Below are 12,689 nucleotides of genomic sequence, written 5' to 3' on the forward strand. Positions count from 1 at the left end.
TCTGGTCCTTTATTTTTAAATTTTATGCTGAAGTCCTGCTACTGCTCCAACTGAATTTGCTTGCTGTGAACTATTCCATGGACTTAAATGGAAGGAGGATTGTATTCTGAAGATTCTCCACAAAACTGAAACAAGAGCTTTAGTAAAACAATTCAAGGACGCATACTCACTATTACACCTAATTATACGTGACTTTTTTTATTCTTATTCTTAAGCTATGATGACTCACAACCATTCTTAACTAGACACAGTGAAAACAAACAAACCTGGTGGGACAATTTAAGACAGTTGAGACAACAGGAAAAAAAAAAACCAAAAAAACAAAGAACAAAAGCAGATAAAACAGTATCTAGTTTATTACATATAGAAAGAGATTTCCAGAATTTACAAACACCCACATTTTCATTCCAAGGAGAGAGTCAATTTGAAAAGTTCACTCTTTTTTTGATTTMATTTTGTTTTGTGGTTTTCTGTTGGTTGTTTTTTTAATTTTTTTACAATATATACAATGGAAGACTTTGATTTCTTTTTTTCTGATTTTTTTGTCAGTTCCTGTGCAATTGATGAATTCAAGTTGACATTTGTAAATACCATGTACAGTAAAGTTTGTCTTCATTGTAGTTAATACAGACTATTATTTTACAAGGAGTACAAAATTATTTTTCTTTTGGAAAGAACTTAACATCAGGGTTATCTTACAACTGATAGTATCAGTAAATATGACTGTACAATCAAGGCCCGGGGACCAATGACTCATATTATATTATTTTCTGAATTACAATCTTAAAACAAGAATAGTACCCTACTCTATTCTTAGAAGACTTGTTTTAAGCAGTTTCCCACTCTGTTTACAACAGAATATAGTATACCTCAGTTCCACATCAAAAAAAGATGTGCTGTAGGAAAAGTTACATTTTAATTAAAAAAGTACATGTATAAATCAAAACCTATGTTAAATATTTAATACTCTTCAACCAACATTAAGTTTTGTATGTAATAATTTACAATGATGATTTGTCATACAGGTTTTCAGCAGCAAATGAAGTTGCGTAAATGTGCTCGTAAAATACCCATTCTCACCATGACATAGTGGTGGGCACATCAGTTCATTGTGGCCAGCTAAGTCCTTATGGTAGAGGATGAAGTAAGAGAGACTCATTGTCCAGGTGTCACAGTGCTTCTGCTTGGCACAACACAGGATGTGCAGCTCAGTCAACTAACTCCTGAGGTTTGTGTAAAGTAAACAAACTGAACTGGATGCATCGTACCCATTTACAGAGGAAGAGGAGGAGGAGGAGGAGGAGAAGGTGAGGTCCTAGTTGTGATAACATGAAACATTTATAGTCTTGATACCCATGAGTTAAAAGAAGGATTTGCTGAGGTTGTATAGGTCATCATTCTGAAATTGAAAGAGAAAGAAAATTAGCATCATGGGCACTTCAAAAGCCATTTGGTAATTAATTAATTAATTTTGTCAAAACCAAAAATGTTAGCACCTTGAAAAATTACAGCATACACACTTGAACTGTACTTAAGCATCTGAATCCCCAAAGCATTTGAAAACAGATGTTGGCAATAAAATTTGAAGCAGTCAGAAATACTTTTTTAAACTGCAAGAGATTCATCTAAGCAGAAACAACTTAAGTGACTATACTGATTAACTCTGACAAGTTCCTGTGACAAAAGAAAGAAAAAAGTTCAGACCATTAGCCTGCTGTTGGCATTTTTACCCACTACAAAAAAGATTCATTAGATCCCAGGCCTCCCTCTAGAGCTTACTGGCCACCTGTGAACGCCAGGTCTTGCTTGAAGAGGATGACTGAGGTATGGAGCATTAGGGGTGCAGCATCCCCACTCACCATTGYTATAAAGTTATAAAAAGCCCCATGCCAGGGCACCCTGTTGAGTGCACCCACCTGCACGCAAGGCCTGGCAGCAGCCAGCTCTCCAGGCATCCCCCCAGTGCCTGCCTCGCACCAGTGACTGGCATGAACCTCGCTGCCCAGAGTGCTGCAAGGTGAGCATGCAAACCTGGAGCTGTCACAGAGCACAGCACGCAAACCCCCAGTCCTCCTCTCCTCACACTACAGCAGTTAGCAATGGAGACAATACCCACTGGGAGCCGAACAACACAACAGTGAAACGAAAACTATTTTTGCTTTAACTAGGGTTAGAGGGCTACCATCATTTCCATTTTGGTACCTCCACATAAAAACTCATTAAGCAAGACTTAGATTTTACATAGAAGTGTGTCTATTTCTATATTAGATATTAACTACGCTCCTAAAAAGATAGGTAAATAGTATATTTTCCTCAGTACAAATAAAGGCTTCCCATAGAGACACTGGAGCAAAAAACTGAAAAGACCTCCTGTCCTATATTCTTAAATTGCCCAAGAAACAGAATTTACTTTGTGTGGTCCTTCAAGTGAAAGGAAAGCCTATCCTTGCAGATGATGTGTGGTATGCAGTGAAAGCTCCCTGGAGAATTATCTCACAGATCTCTTATTTACTTTCAACTTTCTTCTGAACTCATATTGCAATCTACTGGAACGTTCCTACCAGAATATCTATATACAGCTTAACATAGCTTTGCAGCTTGCAACTATGTCGGACCTAAAATTAGCCAGTAATGCCATACTTTAATAAAGACTAGTGACAAAGAAGAAATTGCTTAATTTAAACTGAGGAGTGAAGTGCGCGTGATTTGCGCATTTCGTATCTGAAGTGCGTGTTTCACAGCTGGCTCCTGTCCAGCGAGGCTGAATGAACAGTCGAGTGCAGGAACAAACTGTACCCAGTAGCGCAGTCACATAGCCCAACCTACACCACACACAGTGGAAAACAGAGGAAGGGAAACACAGCTCTTCCCCATTGCTACACCTTATTGTGTTACAAGCATTTAAGCAAATAAATAATAATTGGCAATATCAAGACCAAATATTACACCTCTTAGCTAGTGCTCAGGTAATCTAAATGCAAATACAAAGTATTTTAAGCAAAACAGTTTGTTCCATCCAGTTTCTCCCCAGTTCAACCAGTACAGTCATGAACTCATTGCAAATGCTCCTGGTGGGCATTTATTCCCGGATTCAGAAGTCAGAAGAGTAAGGAAGAAAGAGAGTAACAAGTCTATTTGAAAAAGAAACCACTTTCTAGAGGAATTCACTAGGCAAATAGTACTGAGGAAAATCATAGTTACTGAAAGCCCAACACTCATGCATTCAGACTCTGAGCACGTGCAACAGCAGCGGAAAACGCAGCAGGCTGAAGTATCCCAGAGTTTGAGACTCGCATGACCAGTCAGAATCACCCGGGGCACAAAGTGGAATAGGCTCTACTACATATAAATTTTGCCTTTTTTTATTACATATAAACTTCTCATGGGCTAGATTCAAGCTTGTTACACACCTTCAGCATCTTCACCATTACAAGATGGCATGTCCAGATAGAAAATCTATTTATCACTCCTCCACAAAAACATATCAGTAGCTTTTGGTGGTGAAGTATCAAGTAGAAAAAGCAAATATCACAAGTTAAATTGGAAAATATCACCAGACCAGAACTCAGCTCCATATCAGTTGTTTTAAAGACAGAGCGAAGTTTCAATCCACAAGCCTAGCATCCTTAAGGGATACCTTTTAAAAGTTATTYTTAATAATTCCTATTATTCACTGAGATCTAGAAGACTATTAAACAGCACATGCTATCTCAACCTAACAAAAGAATATCTTTAAAACTTTAATTAAAAAAAAAAAATTAATTACTGATGTGGTAAAGCAAATATTTGAAACCTGTTACACATTTTCTACAATTTTACAAAAACAAGATACACACGGGGAAAGTATTCTTCTAATTTTGTAATGAAAAAAAGACATTTAAATACATTAAACTCTTTGCTATGGATGCTCTTAGATTACTGATTGCAATGATTTGTTTTCGCCTCCCTCATTCCCCCTACAAATCTCTTCCCACAAAACAAAAAATGGAGAACTGACGACAACGCATGCTGCTACCATAGGACGGCAGAGCCTGTTCTGCCTAAATGCACAAGGATGTCTGGAAAACAGCCAGTCTGAGAACAAACCTACTACTCCAAGGTCACTGTAGATACAGTCAACCTAGAAGGTTTTTTGTGCACAATTCTTCTTTGTGCACAATTTATAGCAGAAAAAACAATCCTGAATTTTAGTGTGAAATGTTCTTTGCTAGACTTCAAGAAATATTTCTTGATTTTTGACAAAACAACTTACTTACAGGAAGACTTTTAATTTAGGATAAGCAATACAGATGAACAATACTTGGTCTTTTCAGAAAGGGTTCCCAAGGTTTACTTTCAGTAGCATCTTTTAAACACAGGATTAAAACAGCAAGCCACTCTGAAGGCTGTAAAACAAAATACTTAATAATACAAAATTTTAAAAAATTGTATTATTCAATTGAAAATAAAAATCTGTGCATTAAAACTATCTTTTTTTTTTAAAATCAAGATCTTATTCCCTCTCTCTTCAGTGAACTACTACATTATGTTTCTAGGGGAAGTGCCTTATATGAGATTTAAATCATCATCTGGCTACTCCATTGTTTCTTATCAACAAGCATCAGCATTTCCTTAACAACATATAAAAACAGTGCAGAAGACAAGTGTTTTAATAGAGAGTGCTAGGACTACAGTGAGCTGAGGTAAGCATCATTAAAACTACTGACAACACCGTTGGCAACTAGAGAAAAGGGAAAACCTGTGTTTAATCTATTTCCTATTCACCACAAGCTTCAGCTGGAGTCCCCAATAATACAGTTTGTGGTTGACTTTATGGAAAAATTTAGTGATGCAAGAAAAATGTACTGAAACAAACAAGCATCTTTAAAAGTTACTACACCGTACCTCTGACAAGTAATCCCTGCTCAACAGCTGTTACAAAATACAGGCAGATAACACTAACATATGTTCCAGCTGGCAACACTTTCTCCTCAAGACTATTAGTCCAGGCTGGATACAATACAACTAACTGTAGTTCCTATTACAGCTGAAGTCCCATTTTTAAATCCAGTAACTAAAAATAATTTGATACTTCATTTTATTTCCATTATTGGGGAGCTGGAGGAGAAGATGAGTGCTTAAAACTTGACTTCTCCAACAGCAAAATATCTAGACTACTTAAAGATACTTTTCCTGAAGATAGCTAAGTTTTCATATAGAAAATAAAAATGTTTTAAAAATACATTTAGAGTATAAACCTTATTCTTTCCTTCTGATGCACTCTTATTAAAAGAAGTAACCAGAAGAAAAAAATATATCAAAGGAATGAAGATGAAAACTCAGGTGATCTTAAAGCAAAAGACTTTCCAGTCACCAAACTTAAACTTTTATTTGCAACTAAGGGCTAATAATGTGTCTTGCACCTAAAATACCAATAGAAAAGTCACTGCAAAGGATCATTCCATTTAAAAGCAAGCAAGATATTGCACAGTTGCTGTCAAAGCTCTGTGATTAATTCAGCAAATAAATACAAGTACTTCATCACTGATTAATATACCAGGGCAAAACGCAGCTCCAAAACGCCAGATTTACTCGGTACATTGTGACATGTCTTTTCAACATTAGCTAAACATCTGCAGAACACAACAAACTGACAGCAATAGGAAGCAGCTATAAAGGTAACTAAGGTGGAAATTTCTCTTTCCCACTGTATTCATGCTAGAAACAGGCAAATGAGCAATAATTGTAAAGGAACCACCAAATATGGAAATACTCTTCCAGGCTAGAGAGCTGTCTGTTAATTTGCTGTGGTTGCAGAAAAACGTCCACAGAGCCAGGTGAACAAAATGATGACTCCTGACTGAAGCAGCAGCAGAGTGGGGAGAGCACAGCAGTTTTTTCTAGATCAGCAGAAGTGGAATCACTTCCCACCTCTGCCCTCAACCTTGCCAAATCAAATGAACTCCACAAAACCTTGCCATCCCACCAGCACCTCCTTTGAAATCATAAGCAAAAAGGAGCAGTTGAAGATCCTCTGACAAAGTTACCAGTTACAAATAAGAGGCTTTAAAAGTAAATGCATGTTTGTTACTTTAGGATAGTATCATGTATCTTATTCTGTGTAGATTATACTGTGATTTGTTACATAATGAACACGTCTACCTAGCAAAAAATACAAGAGATTAGGAACAAGAGGCCAAAATAAAAAAAGACACCCTTACAAAAAAATACCAGAAAATTCATGCAGAATTTCACCAATCTCAGGTAACATGACCTGGGCACTATTTGTCTATTCAGGTAACTAAGTATCTTTAGAAATCTAACACAAAGTAAACACATTTAGTAGTACTGAAAAGCTCATTTACAGCTCTTGTGCTCCTGACGTTTGCATGCATCATTTTCTAACTGCAATGAAACTGCGCACATCTACTTAAAAGCTGAATTTACCCACAGGTTTTGTGTTCGCTGTCCTCATGATCATAAGTACTGTCTGTTTACATTTTTCTTGGCATTAGTAGCATGCACACAGATGGGATACAGGAAGTATTCCATTCAGATAGATTGAAAATTAGCAACTAAACATCACCCAAAAGTTAAACTAGCTCAAATATTTCATTTTCAAAGAGATGCAAATGTATGGTACAGTTTCCCCAATCTTAAACGCACATTGAAAAAAATGAAGGAATACAAGAAGAAACAATGGTTGCTCTAGTATGTTAATTGTAGTCTGAGTACTAACAAAAGGAATTCAAAAATAGAACTAAACAAGGTAATTACAACATTGCTATTTAACTTGACAGGCTGTAATTTACATTTAATAAGCCTAGGGGATGAGTATTGCTTCATTGTACCCCAAAATGTCTATTTCCTCTTTCTTATGAATGTCAAAAATAGGGAATTATTGATAAACTGGTTTCACCAAGTCCTCTACTGCCAGGCCAAGTAATTGGATTTGGTGTTTTCATCCTCTTTTTCCTCTCCATATAAAGCTGTCATTCATTGACAGAGGATCCTAATGACCAGTAGGAGATGGCATAGTCTTCTGCCATTAGTTCAGACAAAATTAACTCCCTTTGGGTACAGCACTGATAGAAAGTCATTCTTCCCCACAGTCTTCTGCCAGAAAGAGAAGGGGCAGGGGGAGACTTTTTAAGTATGATGATGAACAGTAAAAGACACTCACATTTAAGAAGTTCTGACTCTCATTTCCTGTATTTTAAGCACAGTGGGAAGACACAAACTAAACCTTGCAGGTACTTTGGATTAGCTTCTGTCTAGCAAAGAATTTATATGTTTCATTTTGACTTAACAATGTGTCAACTTGATTTAAACTCACTCAAGACAAACCCAAGCCCRTCACCTCAGTCAGCAAGAAAGGCTGCTGCCAACAGACAGGAAACCAAGGACTGACTGCCAGCAAATGTCTAACACAGGAGAGAGTGACATCACCAGAGGTCATATTTGTGTCCGTTTCCACCTGTAAGGAGCAGGAAACAAGCCAGTTTTCTGGGCTGGTATAGAAAGATACTGGAAAAAGTAATTCGTCAAGCTTGTATATAGTAAAATTATTTAAGGAATCTCCTGCTTTATTATGCAGTATCAACAGCAGTTAAAAGTGTGAACACTAGTTACTTCCTCCAAAGCACTGAATTTCTGACAAAATATTTTATCTTTTCAATTCTGAAGAAGAATTATTGAAAGATTTTGTTTTTCTTGAAGACTAAAAGAAAGGCAAAGCTTAGAACAAGCTTTAATTTAATAGGAAAAGAGTCTGTTTTTTCAAGAAATTCTGCAACTTCTCTTGCAGTGATACAGCTAAGCATTAATGCAAAACAACTGTCCAATACAGGCATACCTTGTTTTATTGTGCTCCGCTTTATTGCACTTTGCAGATATTGTACGTTTTACAAATTGAAGGTTTGTGGCAACCCTGCATCAAGCAAGTCTATCAGCACCATTTTTCCAACAGCATGTGCTCACTTCCTGTCTGTGTCACATTTTGGTAATTCTCACAATATTTCAAACTTTTTCATTATTATTATATCCACTGTGCTGATCTGTGATCAGTGATCTCTGATGTCACCATTAGAATTGTTTTGGGGCACCATGAACCGCGCACACACAAGACGGCAAACTTAATCGATAAATGTTGTGTGTGTTCTGACTGCTCCACCAACCGGCCGTTCCCCCGTCTCTCTCCCTCTCCTCAGGCCTCTCTATGCCCTGAGACACAATATTGAAATTAGGGCAATTAATAACCCTACAATGGCCTCTAAGTGTTCAAGTGAAAGGAAGAGTCGCACATCTCTCACTTTAAAATCAAAAGCTAGAAATGATGAAGCTTARTGAGGAAGGCATGTCAAAAGCAGAGACAGGCTGCAAGCAAGGCCTTTGTGCCAAACCATTCACCAAGGTGTGAATGCAAAGGAAAAGTTCTTGAAGGGAATTCAAAGTGCTACTCCAGTGAGCACACAAATGATAAGAAAGTGAAACAGCCTTATTGCTGATATGGAGAAAGTTTGAGTGGTCTGGATAGAAGATCCAACCAGCCACAACATTCCCTTAAGCCAAAACCCAATGCAGAGCAAGGCCTAAACTCTCTTCAATTCTGTGAAGGCTGAGAGAGGTGAGGAAGCTGCAGAAGAAAAGTTTGAAGCTAGCAGAGGTTGGTTCATGGGATTTAAGGAAAGAAGCCGTCTCCATAACATAAAAGTGCAAGGTGAAGGAGTTAAGTGCTGATGCAGAAGCTGCAGCAAATTATCCAGAAGATCTAGCTAAGAGAATTGATGAAGGTGGCTACACTAAACAACAGATTTTCAGTGTAGACGAAACAGCCTTATATTGGAAGAAGATGCCATCTAGGACTTTCATAGCTAGAGAGGAGAAGTCAATGCCTGGCTTCAAAGCTTCAAAGGACAGGCTGAGAGCAAGAGAACTAGAATTAGACGTGGAGCCTTTAGATGTGACTGAATTGCTGCAATCTCATGATAAAACTTTAACAGATGAGGAGTTGCTTCTTATGGATGAGCAAAGAAAGTGGTTTCTTGAGACGGACTCTACTCCTGGTGAAGATGCTGTGAACATTGTTGAAAGGACAGCAAAGGATTTAGAATATTACATAAACTGAGTTGATAAAGCAGCAGCAGGGTTTGAGAGGACTAATTTTCCAATTTTGGAAGAAGTTCTATTGTGGGTAAAATGCTATCAAACAGCATCGCACGCTACAGAGCGATCCTTTGTGAAAGGAAGAGTCAATCAATGCAGCAAACTTCATTGCTGTCCTAAGAAATTGCCACAGCCACCCCAACCTTCAGCAACCACCACCCTGATCAGTCAGCAGCCATCAACACAGAGGCAAGACCTTCCATCAGCAAAAAGATTACGACCAGCTGAAGGCTCAGATGATGGTTAGCTTTTTTTTAGCAAGGAAGTATTTTTTTAATTAAGGTATGTCCATTGTTTTTTTTTTTTTACATAATGCTATTGCACACTTAATAGACTACAGTATAGCATAAACATAACTTTTATATGCACTGGGAAACCAAAAAATTTGTGTGACTCGCTTTATTGCAATATTCGCTTTATTGCGGTGGTCTGGAACCGAACCTGCAATATCTCCAAGGTCTGCCTGTAGTTACCCATGTCACAGAAAAGCAAGTGACAGCCTGCAGATTCTGGGTTTCTTTAATGAAATGGAAAACACAGAAGAGTATCTCTCATGAAAAAGTGTTACATTTTAAGTGGGACTCTTGTGTTTGTTTCTTCCAATTTTACAAGAACAGAACATCTGGATCTTTCTCCTTCCTTTACTAATAATTGAGATTGAGTGATCAGCTGAAGGTTGAGTCCAGCTTACATCAAGGGAACTTTTATGTGTCAGGATTGAAAATAAAAACATTACTATGAATTCAGGGAATATAGGATCTCACTGGATTCTATACTGCAAGTTCACATCAAATCCTCTCATAATGCCTCTCTGGTACTCTTGGCAGTATTGCTTGTGTTTGATGTCCCTCAGATAAATCCACTGCTAGCCCAGTGTCCTCTCCCCTCCCCCAAAATGCAGGAAAGAGTATCTTCAACCTTCACAGGACAAAGTTGTTTCTGTTCCAAAGACTCAAAGAAACCAGCAAAGTCAGAAAATGGGGTCATTTATCCTTTTGGAATTTGTACTGTTCAGTTCACTGAGTCAAAGAGTTGAAATCTGAAAGATCTGGGGCATTCACAGCTCCCCCTGAAGACCCCAAAACCTGCTCTCAAGTCAAAAAAGCAAAGCTGGAGTGCACTTTGCATGGCTGTGTCCTTTAAAGAGCAAAACATTGCTCAGCATTTACTTTTATCAACACAGGAAGTCATCGCAGTTTTGCTCCACTCTTTAGTTATTAGTGGAAAAAACCTCCACAACAATACTCCAATTTCACTGTTATAAAAAGTCCATTTGCTAGGTTTTTAAAGCTATGCTTCTATACTTTTTCACAGTCTGAAGATTAAAAATGCAAATAATTTTTAGTAATCTGTCAAAATAAGCAACATTTATGTCCAAGAGTCTAGGATTACCAACAAGTAGCAGCCAGAAATGCATCTTCATTACACAATTTGTTTCTCAAAGGAGTTTTCTTACCAGAGAAATTTTTTATTACTTTTATGGTAGTTTGGAATTCAATAAAACTCACCAACAACTATTACCATTGTTCTCTCTCTGTGGGGAAGCAGATGATCTATGTGCCTGTAGGTGCATTCACACACCCTCAACTCATTAGCAGTTTAAAACACACACAATTAAATTTGACTAAACTTAAGATGAGCACACCGAAAATGTGCACATACTATGTCAACTAAACTACTTCAGCAGTAGAGCTCAGCTACTTCTAACATCCAGCATAGTTATCTCACAATCAGAACAGATCTCAGTTACCGAATTGTTCATTCTGGCTATCTTTCTGTGAATCTGTATTTCACATGCCTTTCCTGCACTGAGGGCTATTTCCCCATTCCTCCAGGCACACACTGCCACTTCCTCCCATGCTCTTTTGACCTTACTTCTTTAGAGTGCTCATTTTCTGCCAGATTTACTTTTCTCTGACAATATGTTAAAGAACTACATAATTACAGGCTCATCTAGCTTGAAACTATTTTTCGATACGCATTAAATTGTGCTAGTTCAACCTTACAGCAAAGATTTACATCATTCTGCATAGCCAGAACTATCTTCCCCTCAACAGACAAGTAAGGGCAAAAAGCAGAATCAGCCAGAAGAAAAATGGCATTTTAAAGGAAGACATGCAGAAGCCCTGCAGGGGATAACCTGGCCAGCTGACCTTGCCTTTGAAATTTTGGCAGTCCAAATTAAGTAGCTAGTCTATGCATCACTTCTGGCAGCAGCGTGGGAAGGAAGTTCTTCAGTGATTTTGGATGAAATACTTCCTCAATTCTCAGCAACAGAGCATTAAATATCAAAAAGGATAATAGGAAGGGGCTGAAAGGCACATTCTCAAAAACACACTAAGCAAGCTAAGAAATTAGAGGAGATTAAAACAAACAAAATGTCATGAAGTTGACAAAAAATACAACAGGAAGTTTGGAAAAAAGAGGTAGATGCAAACTATCCATTATTTTGAGATTGTTTACTATGCCTTAATATAAAAGCTATATCATACAGCGGAAATAACAATTAAAAACAAATCAGAGGTAGGGCTTTATCAAAGTAAAAGAAGGCGGCCTTTGGTAGGAGGCAAAAAGCTACAGTAAAGTTTGTTACAACTTGAAGCTGGACTAGAAAACAATTACTTAACCATAGATCTAGCATTTTACTAAAATGCCACTACCAGTCTGATATTAACTGAATTAAAATAACTGCTTTGGCCAGTTGTTTTCTCCTTTATACATCAGAAGATAACAAATTTTACAAGTCCATGATATTTGACATGAATTTATTCCAATAAATACTTTCATGTATGTTCATGAGTACATTTTCATACTCATCCACATATATCCACATATATATTTCTAGTAATCTGCACTCATTTGACCTTACCTAGAGAAGAGCAGTTTTGACTTATGAGTGGATGCAACCTAACTTAGGATGGTTGTAGTGGTTTCTGCTCTGTTTCCATATCAGGTCACCACTATTTATAGCACTAAGATGGGCCAGAAGCAGTTTTGGTGAAAGGTTCAGTTGTGAATAACAAATGAGGTTTTTGTCTGTGGACTTTATGGGTTCATCCTGTAAGGTGAACTGGGTGTACAGAACTAGTCCAGGCTTAGAGAAAGAACAAAGATAGTTTTCTGGTCAGAACAGGTAAGAATCGTCTAGGAGAATTCCATTCTCTCCCTCTGCCATAAATTTCAAAACTTTGTTAGGTGAAGTCACCTGCTATTTTTCCCTCTTCCCAGCACTTTGAACCTAATGTTCAGACTCCTTTAGCACTAAAAATTGACAACTGAAATTCAAAGAATCAGCCATGCTCAAAAACTCTCATCAGTAGGATGCTGTGTTTGGAGTATGCAACCCAGGTGCACGTGAAGAGGCACACAACTGGGAGCAGAGACCTGAAATCTAATCCTAGTTCTCTTACCGATTCCCTGTGCAGTTGTACACAAGTCACTTTGTCTTGGTCTCAGGTAAAATAGATACAGCATTTACCTCATCTATTTTCTATGTGAAATTTTCTTGTGAAGAGGAAGTCTTGATGTCTCAAACTGAAACGCCA

General features: G+C 37.7%; 1 protein-coding gene across 1 annotated transcript in view; it reads right to left on the reverse strand.

Annotated features, from left to right (window-relative positions):
- Positions 1–333: 333 nt before the first annotated feature.
- The window catches only part of IRS1 (insulin receptor substrate 1), a 59,507-nt gene continuing 47,151 nt past the window's right edge, over positions 334–12,689 (reverse strand). Inside the window, exon 3 of the mRNA XM_026086963.1 lies at positions 334–1,399. The gene's annotated coding sequence lies outside the window, so the exon portion shown is untranslated. The remainder of the gene's footprint in view (positions 1,400–12,689) is intronic.

Source organism: Apteryx rowi, unplaced genomic scaffold (assembly GCF_003343035.1).
Source record: "Apteryx rowi isolate R43461 unplaced genomic scaffold, aptRow1 scaffold_70, whole genome shotgun sequence".
Classification (NCBI taxonomy): Eukaryota; Metazoa; Chordata; class Aves; order Apterygiformes; family Apterygidae; genus Apteryx; species Apteryx rowi.